At 43.9% G+C, this 17,132-nt stretch overlaps 1 non-coding gene across 1 annotated transcript; it reads right to left on the reverse strand.

Annotated features, from left to right (window-relative positions):
* Nucleotides 1–1,017: 1,017 nt before the first annotated feature.
* On the reverse strand, nucleotides 1,018–1,099 carry TRNAL-AAG (transfer RNA leucine (anticodon AAG)). Its single transcript has one exon. It is a non-coding gene; the product is annotated as a tRNA-Leu (tRNA).
* Nucleotides 1,100–17,132: the final 16,033 nt, after the last annotated feature.

The following is a 17,132-nucleotide window of genomic DNA, read 5'->3' on the forward strand; positions in this document are numbered from 1 at the left end:
CCTGGTATTTGTTCGAATGAAGTGATTGCATGGTCTTATTCTGTATCTGAATTCCTGCTGTCGGTCTAAATGTAGGCAACATCGTTTGCTCGATCCTTGACCACGATGGTCTGACCCTTGACCACGATGGTGTGACCCTTGGCCACGATGGTGTGACCCTTGATCACGATGGTGTGACCCTTGGCCACGATGGTGTGACCCTTGACCGCGATGGTGTGACCCTTGATCGCGATGGTGTGACCCTTGATCACGATGGTGTAACCCATGACCATGATGGTGTGACCCTTGGCCACGACGGTGCGTACGAACCATGGCCATGATAGCCTGGCCTCTAACCTGAGCCTCATGCTCGAGGGGTCTTCCTAGTGTTGTGTTTTAGTGTGAGACCAGCGAACCCTCCGTACACACCAACTGTTCTGTAGAGGGTTAAAGGCCAAGTACCGTAACTCACGTGTGTCAGAAAATCTCCACAAAGAAATTCATTTTATTCTGTCACTAATTGCCAGCGGAGGTGGCTGGTGATAGAATAATACTGGGAAGATTAGAGAACATAAGAAAGAAGATTAATAACCCTAAATATGCTGTGCATTAGAGAAAACCTGCCCCAGTGTATACTAATATATATATATATATATATATATATATATATATATATATATATATATATATATATATATATATATATATATATCAATTACCAAATTTACTGGTTAAGGTTAGTGGGCAACTGACCTTTTGCCAGATATGCCGAAATTTATGAAACTCCATTTATGGATGAAAACTTTGGACATGCGATAAAATTTATTCACACACAAAAAAAGAGAATGTGCGAGAAAATGTAATCAGGATAGAGTTGTATCAACCGAAAGGAAATTATACTTCGGCTCTGTAGAGTTAGCGCTTACGAAATATAATCATAAGTGTCAGTTTAGCTTGAGTTTAATGGACGTGTTTAAACAACACACACACACACACACACACACTCGCCACTACGCTGCGGAGACCCTGCAAAAGCTCTGGCAGCGGTGGGATTCGAACCCACGCCTCCGAAGAGACTGGTGCCTTAAACCAGCGCCTTAGACCGCTCGGCCACGCTACCGATAAGTTCATTAGTAATCATAATTACTGTTCAAAACAGGGACAGCGTTCTGTCCCGTTTCTCGTATGTATACCATGTGTCAGTGTTATGTGTATCCATGTATATACTGTACATATACAGCAGTGTGCGCCAGGTATTCATATATCGACCAGCTACAAAGAGGAGGAGGAAAAGCTGGATTGCCTGTGGGCCAACTGCCCTGTAATTACCAATCTGTAATTGGCTATTTGTCATGTGAGAGGAGGCTGTTTTAAACTCTTTGAGGCCCCATCACTTGAACATTCTCTGCTATCATATATTTTCTCAGATTCATGTTCACTCTCTACATTATCCATATCCTTAGTTAATTTATTCCATTCATCCACTATTCTCATTTAAAGTACTTCAAACGTTCTTCTTTAAATTATTAAAAAAAATTTTTTTTTGCTTAATTTCATGCTATATCATCTAGTTACTGTATCCATACATTTCTATGCATATATGTGAGTGTGTTCTATTTGGTGTAATGTGTGTGTGTGTGTGTGTGTGTGTGTGTGTTTGTGTGCGCGCGCGCGCTATTTATTGTTGCTGGAAGAGAATTTGACACTCGTATTGCCCCGTCTCATAGCCTTGTCTATATGTACCAGGTTTTTACCTCCTCCGTATGTGTGATGTGTTGACTACGTATTGTTGTGTGTGTGTGTGTGTGTGTGTGTGTGTGTGTGTGTGTGTGTGTGTGTGTCTGCGGTTTTTTTTGTGTGTTTGTTCTGGTGATGCAGGGTAGCTGAGGCTGGGTCTTGCTGGTCACGAACACGAGTCATTCAAGGTGGGTACCTGACATTTCAAGGCGGAGGCACACTCTCACACGTTAGTGAGGGAGGAAAAAGTAGGAGTGGCATTTATCACATGACACTGGGAGGCGCAGGAGGGTGGCATGCAGGCCGACCATAACGGGATCTTCAGGAAACATACCATCATACCTTGTGCATAGCAGACCATACCTGAAGACACAAGTGCTACACCTGCTTCCCTTATCTGAGGTGAATCATGTGTGCTACATCTGCCTTCCATACCTGAGGTGAATCTCACAAGTGCTACATCTGCCTCCCATATCTTAGTAGAATCACCAGGCCTACATCTGCCTCCCATACCTGAGGAGAATCGCCAGGCCTACATCTGCCTCCCATACCTGAGGAGAATCACCAGGCCTACATCTGCCTCCCATACCTGAGGAGAATCACCAGGCCTACATCTGCCTCCCATACCTGAGGAGAATCACCAGGCCTACATCTGCCTCCCATACCTGAGGAGAATCACCAGGCCTACATCTGCCTCCCATACCTGAGGAGAATCACCAGGCCTACATCTGCCTCCCATACCTGAGGAGAATCACCAGGCCTACATCTGCCTCCCATACCTGAGGAGAATCATCAGTGCCCCATCTGCCTCCCATACCTGAGCAGAATCATATGAGCGTACTTAAAATCCCTTAAATGATAACTCAAAGACGCGCTACAGTTTCGGGGTATTTCTACATCAGGTGCAATTACGCCATTAGCGGGAGGATTTCCCCAGAGGTTGGGTCATAACTGCCACTGGGAATGAGAGGCGAACCAGGCAAAGGCTAACCAGGCGCTTGGCTCCGACAACGACCGTTGGGCCATTAGCACCTGTAATGGTGGTTAGGACTTGAGTTACGGCTCGAGACAGTGAAGGGAGGAACTGTCTTGTATGGTATATTTTCTGACTTAATTTCCTACTGGTCTTTTGCGCCGACGTCGACGGTACGACTCGTTAAGACGAAGGTACGACCGTTGAGCAGTTTTCTGCTTCCAGTCCAGGTCTACCTAAACCAATGAGTTCCACTAGCAAGAAAAGAAAAAAATAACTACCTTATAATTTCCTCTGTCGTCTTAACTACCACCGGCCCCCCAACTGTTAACCACTCACCTGCCTTTCACTGCCAGCTTAACTACTCACTGCCTGTCACAGTGAACTCAAAAGACTTGTTGGCTTTCACTGTAAACGACTGCTAACTGCCTGTCACTGTGAACATAGCAAGTTACTCACTCTCATCATTGTGAACTTAAATTGGTAACGGCTTCTTAGTGTTGTAGGCCGCTATGCCATCGCCCCTCAGTGTGAACGTAACTGTAAACCGTCAGTCAATGTGATGTGCTCATATTGTCTCTTAGTTTGAACGTAACTACTTATTGATTGTCACTGCCAACGCAGCTACATATTGCCACTCAGTGTGAACGTAACTACCCACAAAATCCGACACCCGTCGTATCTGTTAAGTTACGTTTAGTGTGAACGTAACTTCTTAATGCTTGTCACTGCCAGCATAGCTATAACCACTCAGTGTGAACGTAACTACCCACTAAAGTCGACAACCATCGCATCTATTAAGGTACGTTTAGTGTGAACGTAACTTCTCAAACCCTTTCATTACCAGGGGAAGTTACTCAGCAACACTCAGTACCAACTTAATTACTCATTCTCCCTTTCATTTCTATCGTAACTACTTGATACAACTCACTGTCTACGTAGCACTTCACTCCCTTTCATTGCTGACGTAACTACATACTGCCACTCACAACTTTCAACGCAGCTAATCACTCTTTTAATTGCCAACGAAACTACTTAGTCATTCCCTTTAACTAACTACTCTCAAACTGTAATTGCCAGCATCACTGTTCACAGACTATAACGAGCGTCCTCTTGTACCATGCACCTTAAATTTTTACATTTCATTGATATGTCGAAAATATAGATTCTGGAATTTGTTGTACAATTGGAAAAAAAAATGCTACGAAACTTTCATTTTTTATGTTGAGATATCTACAAATCTCCGTCTTAGTAGTTCGTAAGATCTGACGAATGGCGTGGTAATGTTGGATACAGGGACTGTAGTGGTAATGTTGGATACAGGGACTGTAGTGGTAATGTTGGATACAGGGACTGTAGTGGTAATGTTGGATACAGGGACTGTAGCGTTGATTTTGGATACAGGCTGCGAGTAAAACCCGAGCACAACATCCTTCTTGGAATCAATGCCTTCCAAGCAGATGCAGGATCTATATTGACAACAGAAGGCAAGGGAGTGCAGGAGTGATATTGTCAGCTGTTCATTTAAAGAAAAGGACTCTCTCTCTCTCTCTCTCTCTCTCTCTCTCTCTCTCTCTCTCTCTCTCTCTCTCTCTCTCTCTCTCTCTCTCTCTCTCTCTCTCTCTCTCACACACACACACACTTTATTTTTATGGATACTCACCATGCCATGACCGCCCTGCTCCATATCATTACACGGTAGTGAAGTGAATGCGGAAATTACCATCCCCAGCGACACTAACCAACTAATAGTCCAAATGGAAAATGTCCATTGAGGTGTTGCATGCAAGTTGCGACACATCCTACGATCTTCATGACTGACAATGTTTGGCCATGAGCACTTTTGGAATGTCTGTGATAGTTACACTAACCCAGGTCTCAAGTTGTGGTTTTAGAATAGATATGATAAATTCTCTTTAGGAGCCAACGGTGAGATGATAGTGTGTACAACCAGTTGATTCTACCTGAGTGTACGTGTCATTCATAAGTAAGCAGTTAAAGCGATAGAGTCGGTTAAGAACCATATAAGGAAAATGATAACAATCACTGATGATGATACTGATGATAATGGTAAAAACAATGCTTGTAGTGATAAAAATCGTTATTATGATAATAGTGACAGTAATCATATTGATGATGATTGTAATAATGATAATGATACTAATAATGTGGTAGATTATACTAATTATCGTGATGATACTGATAGAAAGTAAGAGTTATAATAGTACACACATATACGATAAATGAATACATAGAATGTCAGTTTGCCAACAGGTCTATTCATTTATCTGTCTGTCTAAATACTTGTGTGTGTGTGTGTGTGTGTGTTGCATATGCATGTTTATATGTGTTTTTGTGCACGTTTGTTTGCGGGTATGTTCATGTTTGCGGGTATGTTCGTGTGTATGCCCTCGTTTGTGTTTGGTATGTGTGTTTGTGTATGTTTGTGTTTCCATATCTCTGTATGTTTATACTTGTGCGTTTTGTTTTGTGTAGTCTTTGTTTTTGCGTGTGTGCCTGTTTGCATGCAACTGTGTGTGTGTGTGTGTGTGTGTGTGTGTGTGTGTGTGTGTGTGTAATTACATATTTCTAAGTGCCTATTTGTGCAGTATAGGGAGGGAGTTTTACACTCCTTTGTGTGTGCGTGTGTGTGCATGTTTGTATGTGTGCCTGTGCATGTGTTTTTCCTTAGCTCATGACGTACTTACACGAGTATTTGTGTTCCATTACTGACTTACGCTCATAAACAAGACCAGTAACACTCTCTGCACCCGCTCGCATTCCGCTCCGCTACCGTCGAAATTGACATTGGAGACGTGCGGAAAAAATGACCACAGTGTGTCCTGTCCAGCCTGCAGGCGGTGCTTAGCATAAGACGAGTTGGAGGAACAAAGAGGTTACGACAGTGGCCCAGCCAGGAGGAGACGACACGAGCCGCGCACGGCACGGCAGGCAGGCAGGCCGGACTGGACGCCTCCTCCTCGCCCAGGCAGGCACCATTAGCCTAGTGGGGCATGGCGACTGGGTGGTGGTGCTCCCAGCGACAATGACGTTTAAGGGTTTTACTGCAGGAGCTCTTGGCACGACAGCACCAGACCCCCTAATTTGTCTCTCTCTCTCTCTCTCTCTCTCTCTCTCTCTCTCTCTCTCTCTCTCTCTCTCTCTCTCTCTCTCTCTCTCTCTCTCGGTGAGGATCTATTACCAGCGTCTGTTGGTTTTTCTCGCCTGAAAGTTGTTAGGGAACGAGATGGCGGACATTGTCCTGCAGTTGTTACTGCGTCAGACTGTCATTAGCTGGTAACAAGTAACTTCTGGCATGATGCTCTCTCGTATATCATTGTTTAACAGTCATTCTAATGTGTTCTTTTCTTTACGTTGCCTTGAATGTTCGACGAGGTGGTGTTTTTTTTTTTTTGTGTGTGTGGGTGCATGTCGACCCAGTGGGCAATAAAACGGATGTGTTTTATTATGTTTAACACCACTCGTTCTCCTCCTCACGACTGAACCAGACCCCGTAATCGTCTCCTGGGTTGCCCATCCCATAGGCACAACACCACCGCCTTTTCGTTTTCTTGTCGTGAACCTGTGTCCTGTGTTTGTCCCAGTTGAGGGGGGTAATTACCCAACTATTTAATCACGGGAGGCATTTCCTCCTTGAGCATTTGGTTCATGGAGGCCACAACTCTACCTGGATCTGTCTAGACACTCGAAATTCATCGCACGAATTGATTTACGGAGAGTATGATTTGTTGAGAGGAATGGTGGTGATGTTCCCTCATCGGTCAGGATTTATGAGTGGAGTCGTATTCTTGACCGGGTGATGAACCTCTTTTATCCGTCACGACCAGCCTCACTCCGACTCATCTCTGCGCTACGGATCTACCATTAGACTAACATATATAAAAGATGATGATTGCACTTAAAATGGTCGGAGGAGTGTTGTAATGCTTTAATGTTTCTCTCCAGCGTTTTGGGTCGGTGTAATTTGAGCTCTTCAGGAATCAGCTCTCGCCCCGGAGCGGCCTCAGCCAATCAAAAGATATGGCTGGGTTGTGGACTGTTTGTTAGGGCTCCCCAAGGTTAGCCCGTAGACAAGTATAGTGAAGGAATGCTGGGGTTGTGTACGGGTATTTCTCCTTAACTTTATTTTTTCTTATATATATTCAAGAGCATTATAGATATTACGTACAGGAAAGCATGTCCTGGCGCTTTTTAGAGAACCCATTTTGTAATTTTCGTAGGGAAAATTATATAGTCATATTAGGGGCGCCGGCGCATATTAAGCGTATTACAGAATTTTCATATTATACATTAAGTATTTAAGCCTGTGGGCCAGGTGTCACGTTGAATGATATATCAGCCCGTGGTTGACACACTGGCAGAATGAATGATAGATAAGTATAGCCGAGCGGGTCGGGGTGAGACGCCTGATGAACTAGTATGAAGTCTCCCCAGTGGCAGATTGACTGATATATAAGTATATCGTGGAAGCCTTGACAGTGTGAATGATATGTCGGTACATCATCGGAGGCCTGCGACGTTGGCAGGACATCATTTCCAGCGTCGACCATCACCATGGGAACCAAACGTCAAGGGCGCGACCATCCCCGCCCAGTGGGATCCGCTCGGCCCTCGTCCAATCCGTCATATATTATCGCGGGAGTCAGTATAAACACAGGTATTTCCTCTCGCTGTCCCACTGGTGGACCGCCGCCGTTATTTATAAGGGCCCGAATCACGGCCGCGGTAAACGCCGCCCGGGCATCCAGGTTTCACAAATCTCACGATTTTTTACCTGGCTTTCTTGGTAGTCCGTGTTGGACCCGCGACGGGGGACGCCCTACCGCCTGTCCAGACGACCCCAGCTCGCTTAATGTCATACGCGTTTTCCCTTAGTTAACGTCACATAGGACAAGTTTCAGTACTGAGGAACCATCGCCTAAGAGGTTCGAAACGCGTCTGAAGGGAAGAAGGTGTCCTCAGGCCTACCTCGTCGTGGTCAGAGGAGGATCCCCGTCAGGAGACGGAAGCGAAGGACGTGAAAGGGAGCCAGCGGCAGAGGACGCAGCTCGTATTTAGTTTATTAGTGAATTACTGACGGGTGGGAGGTGGGGTTGGGGCGGGGAATTTAGGAAGATGAAATCGGTAAATCGGTGGCTGTTTGAGCTAATATCTGTTTTTCACCTGTATGTTAAATCGTTGGAAATGTAAGCAGTCTTTATTCTCTTTGATCTGCCTTGGCGAGTGCCATGCTGCGTATGTGGTGATCATTGTGAGTTCCAAACTACTGTGGCACATTGATCTTGTCTTCTTCTCCCTTACTAACGCACTTTCTGTTGATGGATGAAAAATGGATTCATCCTGCGAACAAACCTTAGAGATCTGGTGAAGATTACCTTCTGGGGGGATCGTGGGAAGACTTGAGTAACATAATTAAGGACCTTGTTCATTTATTGAGTTAATCTTTATTCATTTATTCTTCACACTTATTGGTACTAATGCCAGGTAGCGCCTGATCAGTTCCGACGCAATGTACTAATATCGTTGGGATGTATTACAGGACGTGATGTTACATGGAACGTGTTCAGGAGTTAAACAGAAAGGTTACTACGTGGTCAGTGATGGGTATATGAGGATTGAATCGTAGTTAAAGGAAAAATGAAATGGATATAAACGTAGGGCAATATAGGACATATACAGTGATATATATATATATATATATATATATATATATATATATATATATATATATATATATATATATATATATATTTTTTTTTTTTTTTATTATACTTTGTCGCTGTCTCCCGCGTTTGCGAGGTAGCGCAAGGAAACAGACGAAAGAAATGGCCCAACCCCCCCCCCCCCATACACATGTATATACATACGTCCACACACACAAATATACATACCTACACAGCTTTCCATGGTTTACCCCAGACGCTTCACATGCCTTGATTCAATCCACTGACAGCACGTCAACCGCGGTATACCACATCGATCCAATTCACTCTATTCCTTGCCCTCCTTTCACCCTCCTGCATGTTCAGGCCCCGATCACACAAAATCTTTTTCACTCCATCTTTCCACCTCCAATTTGGTCTCCCTCTTCTCCTCGTTCCCTCCACCTCCGACACATATATCCTCTTGGTCAATCTCTCCTCACTCATTCTCTCCATGTGCCCAAACCACTTCAAAACCCTCTTCTGCTCTCTCAACCACGCTCTTTTTATTTCCACACATCTCTCTTACCCTTACGTTACTCACTCGATCAAACCACCTCACACCACACATTGTCCTCAAACATCTCATTTCCAGCACATCCATCCTCCTGCGCACAACTCTATCCATAGCCCACGCCTCGCAACCATACAACATTGTTGGAACCACTATTCCTTCAAACATACCCATTTTTGCTTTCCGAGATAATGTTCTCGACTTCCACACATTCTTCAAGGCCCCCAGAATTTTCGCCCCCTCCCCCACCCTATGATCCACTTCCGCTTCCATGGTTCCATCCGCTGCCAGATCCACTACCAGATATCTAAAACACTTCACTTCCTCCAGTTTTTCTCCATTCAAACTCACCTCCCAATTGACTTGACCCTCAACCCTACTGTACCTAATAACCTTGCTCTTATTCACATTTACTCTTAACTTTCTTCTTCCACACACTTTACCAAACTCAGTCACCAGCTTCTGCAGTTTCTCACATGAATCAGCCACCAGCGCTGTATCATCAGCGAACAACAACTGACTCACTTCCCAAGCTCTCTCATCCCCAACAGACTTCATACTTGCCCCTCTTTCCAAAACTCTTGCATTTACCTCCCTAACAACCCCATCCATAAACAAATTAAACAACCATGGAGACATCACACACCCCTGCCGCAAACCTACATTCACTGAGAACCAATCACTTTCCTCTCTTCCTACACGTACATATATATATATATATATATATATATATATATATATATATATGTATATATATATATATGATCTTACTTGGGAAAGGGGAGAAAGAATACTGCCCTCGTATCCCCTACGTCGTACAAGGCGACTAAAAATGGTGGGAGTAGGGGACCGGAAGCTCTCCCCTTCATGTATTTCAGTTTCTGAAAGACAGGACTGAAACACGACAAGTAGTACTCATCATCCTCGAAGGCTCAGGCTGTGGTGTCTGAACGTGCGTGGATGTGACCAGGATGAGAAGAAAGGAGAGACTCTTTACCGGATTTTCTGGCTTTGAGTGAATAATCTCAAGGGGAAGGGGGAAGAATGGTTTGCGAATGTACTACAATGTGTAAAGTCTAGTGTTAGAGGGAGGATGTAGGCAAAGGATATGGCACTTCTGGTGAGGGTGATGTGAGCATGTGTGGAGGAGAGTGAAAATGGAAGCGGATTATGAAAGGTGGATGATGTATGCACATGGCAGCGAGAGGGTTGAGGAAGAGAGACGAATGTTTTGGGAGGAGCTGAGCGAGTGCATCACCAGTTTTATTAAGAAAAAGGTGTTCGCGTTCTCAAGGCAAGAGCGTGTGATGTGGTAGTTGATGGTGTATTTGGAAGGCATGGGGCATCGATTGTGAATGAAAATGATGAACAAGCCAACGGAACTGTGGGCTGCAAAAGGACAGGTGATTGGGAAAACCTGGATCAAAAAGAGGGGCATACTTAAGTGTACGAGGGTGAGTGGGGTTTATGGTGAGAAGGTATTATTGGATTATGTCCTCACTAATAGACATGCTCAAGAGAGGCCTTCGGATGTAGATATGCTGAGTGGGGCAGCTGGTGGGATGTATGACCACTTCTTGGTAAAAACGTGGGTGAAACTTTGTAGAGTTTTTAGGAAGAGACGAAGTGGTATGGGTGGGAAGAGGATGATGGAGGTGAATTACCTTAAAAGAGAAGCTTCTGTGAGGAGATACCAGGAGAGACGAGGAAAAGAGTGGCTAGGGGGGTGAACCAGGAATAGGAGGTATTTGGGATAGCAGTGCTTACACAGTCGAGAGAAGTGTGTTTCATGTGGAAGGCGGGATGAGGGCGTGTGAGAAAGGGTAGTAAGTGGTGGAATGAGGATGTCATTTGTGAAAAAGAAAAGAAAGGTGAATAGGCGTTACCTGACAAGAAAAGAGTGCATATGACTGGAAGATGTACAAGAAAAAGCAGCAAGAGGTCAAGAGGAAGTTACTAAACTGATAAGAGGGCAAATTAAAATCTGGTTGAGAGAGTATCGGCAAATATTTGGAAGGAGGTGATTATTGTGAGGAAAACAAGAGAACAAATGGGATCAACAATGAAAGGATAATATGGGACAGTGATAACATGAAAAGAAGAGGTGAACAGGAGATAGAGTTAGTATATTGAAGGACTGTTGAATGTGTTCGATGTTATATGGCACGTGTGGACTGCTTGGGACGTGGATGCATGCGGAGAAAGAAAGCCATGGCAGGTTGTTTAGTGCAAAGAGAGGTGTAGTTGAAAATCTTGCGTACGATGAACTGTGGAAAAAACAGCTACACTAGAAAAGATTTTTGATGAGTTTCTCAGGTGAGAAGACGACAGTGTTGTCGAGGGGTTAGTTACGACTTTCAGTAAATGTATGGCTTAAGATGAAGTGTGCAGAGTTTGACAGAATACCCATATAGTGCCATTGTATAATAATAAAGGGGACAAAAATGAATATTTGAATTACAGAGATATGTTACTTTGAATGCTGTGCCAAGCGCTATGGGAGAGTGGTGATGGAAAGCGTTGTGACATGGACAGAGCATGAGAATGGAGAGGAATGATGTGGGTCCGGGAGTGGTAGAGATTTGAAGAATGTGCATGTGTACTACTTAGAGATGGAAGGTGTTACGACTGTATGGTGTAGGAGTAGGCTATTTGGAGGAGTGAGAGGTTTCATGTCAAGAGATCAAGGCGTGTGTGCAAGTAGGGAGGAAGGAGGGTGCGTGGGAAAGAAAATGAGGGGAAGAATCTTGGAGAGAGGGGTGGGTCTGCACTCTGTTTAGGTGGGAGTGAGGGCCTTGGAAGTAAATCACTTGTTAGCTGATGACATGACTTTGGTGGCAGACTCAAATGAGGAACGGCAGAGGCTCGATTCTGAGTGTGGGGGAGTGTGTGGAAAGAGAAAGTTGAGAGTTAAAGTAAAAAAGTAAAGTTATAAAAGTTTAGCAGGGGAAAGAAACGGGTTTTTTAACACACACACACTTGCTTCCAGAAAAGTGCCATCTATTTCCTTTCATCTTGAGTTTTTTACTCTCACTTTCTTGAACGCGACGGTACCGCCCTTAAGCAAGGCTTTTCGTTCCATAGGTATGATGACTGGCCCTAGACCTGACCCATAAGGGTCAGACCAACTTACCCAAGGGTCGTGCCGTCGTGTTCAAAGGTCGCACCATCGCGTTTAAGGGTAGCAGCGTCGTGTTCAAGGGTCGAACCTACATGATGTAGTAGTTGATATATGATAATCTGTACAGTATACTTCCCACACATCCTCATTCATCCCTATCTTATAGTTGTCTTTCCTGTGCACCTGTCTTTGTTACGAACCTCTTTCTACACCTGTTCTTACAGAGCATCTGTCTATGTAGCACGTATTACTATGCGTATCCCCGCGCTGTGACGCCGTCTTTTGTGGAAACTGTCCAAAATGTACGCCCTTTTGTAAGTCATTGTCTGATTTACATCGCTCGGCTTTCTATGTTGTGCTACCTGTACGAGTCTGCTTTCATACCGTGTCTCTTATTACTGCATGTGTCCTCACTTGCACATGTGTTCCTTTGACTTTTCCATACAACTGCTAGCCACACGCATCTGTTTTAAGACATACACGTCTCCCTACTATTCATCTGCACATATATAGCCATGATTTACCTGTGTCCTGAATAAACGTCTGTATTTACAGTTCATATTCCACAGTAGTTCTTTCTTTGCATTTGTCATTGTGTAACACATGTTCTTCCATGGATCAACCTTTGCCTAGCTCTTCCATAATTGCCGTGGGCTTGGACAACTCGTAAACCATTTTCCTTCACTATCCGTCTTCAAATGAGTACTTCTTCAATGTCCTGAAAATGTACACATATCTCTAGCTCATATGTTGTTCATTCTTGGTTTTTCTGTAAGCCTATATTTACCCAAGTAGAGGATTGATTGTCTTGCCATGTCTGTATGTCTGTCTTATATATCAGTCACTGATAATGTCAGTAAGTTCACACTCATCGTAGGAATTTGTTATGGCACACGGAAAACAACGACACGTTTTTCAGGTAAAATTTCATTATGCCATTGATGTAGGACTGGCTATAATTTGGCATTAGGTATCAGGCAGCCAAGCATTGTTTCCATAGCTTTCGAATGGCTAAACGCCTGAAGTCAACCGAAAAATGTTGCATTTTACAAATTTCCGTCTTGACACATGTTTAGATTTAACTTTACCAACTTGTCATTCATCCGCCTCACTTGATACATTCAATCTGGCAATATCATATTTCCTTTGACCTGTCAAGAGGGATATGATTATCGACCTCCCCACTCAGATAACTCCCTTTTTCTCCCCTCAGTTCTGGAGACAAGGTTACGGTCGACCAAGCTAAGGTATCGTTTAATATTCCCACACCCTGAGGCATACTCATAATGAACTCATTCGTGTTATTTATCAGCCTCCCCGGCAAGTGACACATGCCCATCATCAGTCCATCTGTACCAAACTTCCCTGTATTGACACACGTCCATCATCAACCAGTTCACATCGTCCTTTACTGTCTCATGTCCTTCACTAGACCACTTCACCAGCCAAGCACATGTTCCTATGCTAACCCTTCTATATCACATCCTTCACCACCGCGACCCATGTCCATTATCAACGAGTCGCATCGTCCTTTACCACGCTGATGTATCAGAAATCATCCCGTCTACATCATCATCTGTTACTTGATATTATCTTTTATTATCATACAACTCCAGCATGCCTCACAATGGGGCCTCTGCAACAGCGAAAAGTTCCTTGGCGCGACTGTGCACCCTCTCTCGTCCACTGACGACGAGGCAGCCTCGCTGATGGCTTCTTTTCCCTCGTAGCGTAACCACAAGGAAGCGGAGTCCGGTAGCGCCTGTTTAGTGTATTTTCACAATGAACGCGTCCATGTCATCCTTTAAGTACCACCTGCTTGCCTGTCCTGCCTCTGTGACTATCAAGATAGGAGGCTCTGGATACTGTTTCTGTCCTCCAGCCAGATAACCTCGTCATGGATCCACCATCAGCTTCCCCTGCTGATCTGCGCTTCCCACGTACGCACATCAACCCTACCCCATGTCTGTAATCATCTCGGTCATGTCATCCCTCAACCCCCCTGACACTTGTCCATAATCAACCCTTCCCGATCATCCTCCACTCCCTGACATATGTCCATAATCATCCCGGTCATGTCATCCTTCAGCTCCCCTGACACATGTCTATTATCGGCCTCGGTCATGTCATCCTTCAGCATCTCTGACACATGTCTATAATAATCCACCCTTCACCCCCCCCCTCCCCAAATACCTTCCTTCACGACCCTGACACATGTCTATTATATCAGCTTGGGTCATGTCATCCTTCAGCTCCCCCTGACACATGTCCATAATCAGGCTGGGTCGTGTCATCCGTCACCTCCTCGGGTCCTGTCACACGGCCATAATCCACATGATGGTGGCGGCCGTAGGTTCCCTCCAGGACCTACCACTGGGACCCCAAGTAGCCTGACACAAGTATCACGACAACCCTCGAAGCAGTTTCGGTCGCTGGCTCACCTGCAGAACCCATGAATATTAAACCATGTTGCCTGTGAGACCTTGTGGCCCTCTTCACCCCAAGCCTGTAAGCCTCTACTTCCTGGGTACTTATCACAGATAGTTATCGACCTTGTTATCCTCGTGTTATCACTACCTCCCTCCCGTATGATAACAGGCGTCTGCTAATAACAATGTTAAGTGGTCGCCTTATGGAAAATGAATGTTATTATCCGTTCTTGGCCAGGGGACGATCCTGCTAATGATGGTGATCGGCCGTTCACGTCAAAATAATGTATTTTAATACGTTCGCGATCGTAAACTCAGGGTGTCCTGAAGGGTGGCTGACTTATTCCTCATTTGAGGGGACGAGTTATTACCCCCCGTCGTCCAGGGTCCTCTGTCATCAGGCTAATGAACCATTATGATCACAGCAGATTAGTTAATGCTATGATAGATTTACGAATTTCATTATGGAAGAGGAAACAGATTTTGAGGAAAGTTGTACGAAATCTGAGTGAAAATATAGTTTAATTGATCAGAATTTCAGATATAGCTCAGACAGAAACTGTAAAACCTTACCATAAGTTCATAAGCTCATTTGGTCAAAAATATCTACGCATGATTCTACATGTGACAAGAAAATATGTGATGATTTTAGCTGAATTTTGAAGCGTTGTTTTCAGAATCGAAGCTCAGAAGATTTCCATTACGTCGATTCTTTTGCTGTGACGTCATCTGTGTTTATATTATAAAACTTTCATTCTTACTAGAGCAAAGTAGATAGAATTTCCCAACATTGGTTGAAAAATAATAACAAGAATATCTTTACCAGTTCTTTATTTTCACATCCAAATCACATTACGATTGTATACGAAATACACAAAAACATTACACTTATCTTTCTCTTTCTTTCGTAGTTGTTCGCCCTTTTGCACGTTGACGAGGTAACCTCGGGAGCAGATCAAACGTGTGTAATGTACTCTCCACACCCAAGACCCATCATCTAATATCTCCTTTGTTCCTGAACCTCTTCAGCGTTTTCTATTTCTATTTTGAACATTAACGTTACGTTAGCAAGCATCTAGTTCCTTAGGACTTTGACTTCCTCCTGTGATACGTTAGATATTTTGGTGATCGGAAAGGGCTCGCTGCTGGACCACTTTCGAAACTCAGTATTGGTAGGGAGACATCGTCTGGACCAGTTGATCCAGTTCATATACATTTGTAAGTACTCTGTGGCCTTCACCATCATTTTTGACGTCCAGTTTTTCTTCTTCGGTGCCCAGGTATACATTGTGTTCCCGTGGTGTGTTACACAGAATTTTCAGTGGGAAGCACCGATTTGAAATACGTGCTTCCAGATATACCCCAGCCTCTACTGTCGTCTTACAAGGCTCCAGCGAAGCTCCATGGTGTTTAGTCCACAAAGCTTCTCGGCGTCACTCTGCATGACGAACTAAGCTGGGTAGAACACCTCGTAAAATCTTCCATCTATCGTCCTTACGATCTTCGTCGACTCAAAACACATGACCTCCCGGTACTTGATCTCAAAAAAAGACTATGCAAAACGTCCTCTTTAACTCGCTTTAAATTTTCTTACGTCTTCCCCGTCATTCACCTTTTCTACCCCACAATAGGAGCTTCAAAAAGGTGCAAAAGAGGACGAGGAAGTTCATTATTTTCTGATCATTTTACGTCTCTTATTAAAAGCCGCATAACACACTGGCCCATCGCCTAGACTTCGTCTTAATGAAGCTACTGCACCATCCCCACCAACGTCACCTCCAAGCACCTGAGATCCCTCTCCCCCGGAGTTGCAGTGCGGCTCCTCACATGCAGCTGACCCGCCCAAGTTCGCACAGACTGGTACAATAGCAGCCCTTGACCCAGCCTTTGTGGACGTCACCAGTAATGAGCAGGCCATACATCAACCACCAGCTTTGTGTATTTGTAAAGACTCATTGTATGAGCACCTGCCATTATGGTGTGCTTTATATTTTCAAGCCTTTGTCTACAGATTGTTTCATAAGTCGTTAATTATTATTATTATTATTATTATTATTATTATTATTATTATCATCATTATTATTATTATTATTATTATTATTATTATTATTATTATTATTATTATTATTATTATTATTATCATCATCATCATCATTATTATTATCATCAATATTATTATTATTATTATCATTCTTTCCTACTTTTCGCCATTTCCCGCGATAGCGAGGTATTATTATTATTATTATTATCATCATTATCATTATAACATTTGATATCATTATTTTCATTTTCAGAACATCTAGATTTAATGGTTATGGGAACAATGATAAACGCTAACTAAAATCACGTAGGAATTATCTACCATCTCCCCGTGAAGTATGGACGGTGTAAACCGCACACAAACATCCCCCTCAAGACTCGTAGAGCTAGCGGGTCCTGTCTCAGTTATTATGGCACAGTTTCAGTTCCCATCTTCAATTACAATATTTAACTCTTGACCAACGAGGTCATCGTAGCGCCGACCCGAGCAAGATGAGGACCAGTCAGATGGAATCAGGAGGGTTTCTTCCCTGCTTAGAACTTGTGTCCAGACCACAGTCACGACTCTGCCAGTAATCTCGGGTATCTCACAGACTGATGACTTAGGACCGGAGAT

This window comes from Panulirus ornatus, chromosome 1 (assembly GCF_036320965.1).
Source record: "Panulirus ornatus isolate Po-2019 chromosome 1, ASM3632096v1, whole genome shotgun sequence".
In the NCBI taxonomy this organism is placed as follows: Eukaryota; Metazoa; Arthropoda; class Malacostraca; order Decapoda; family Palinuridae; genus Panulirus; species Panulirus ornatus.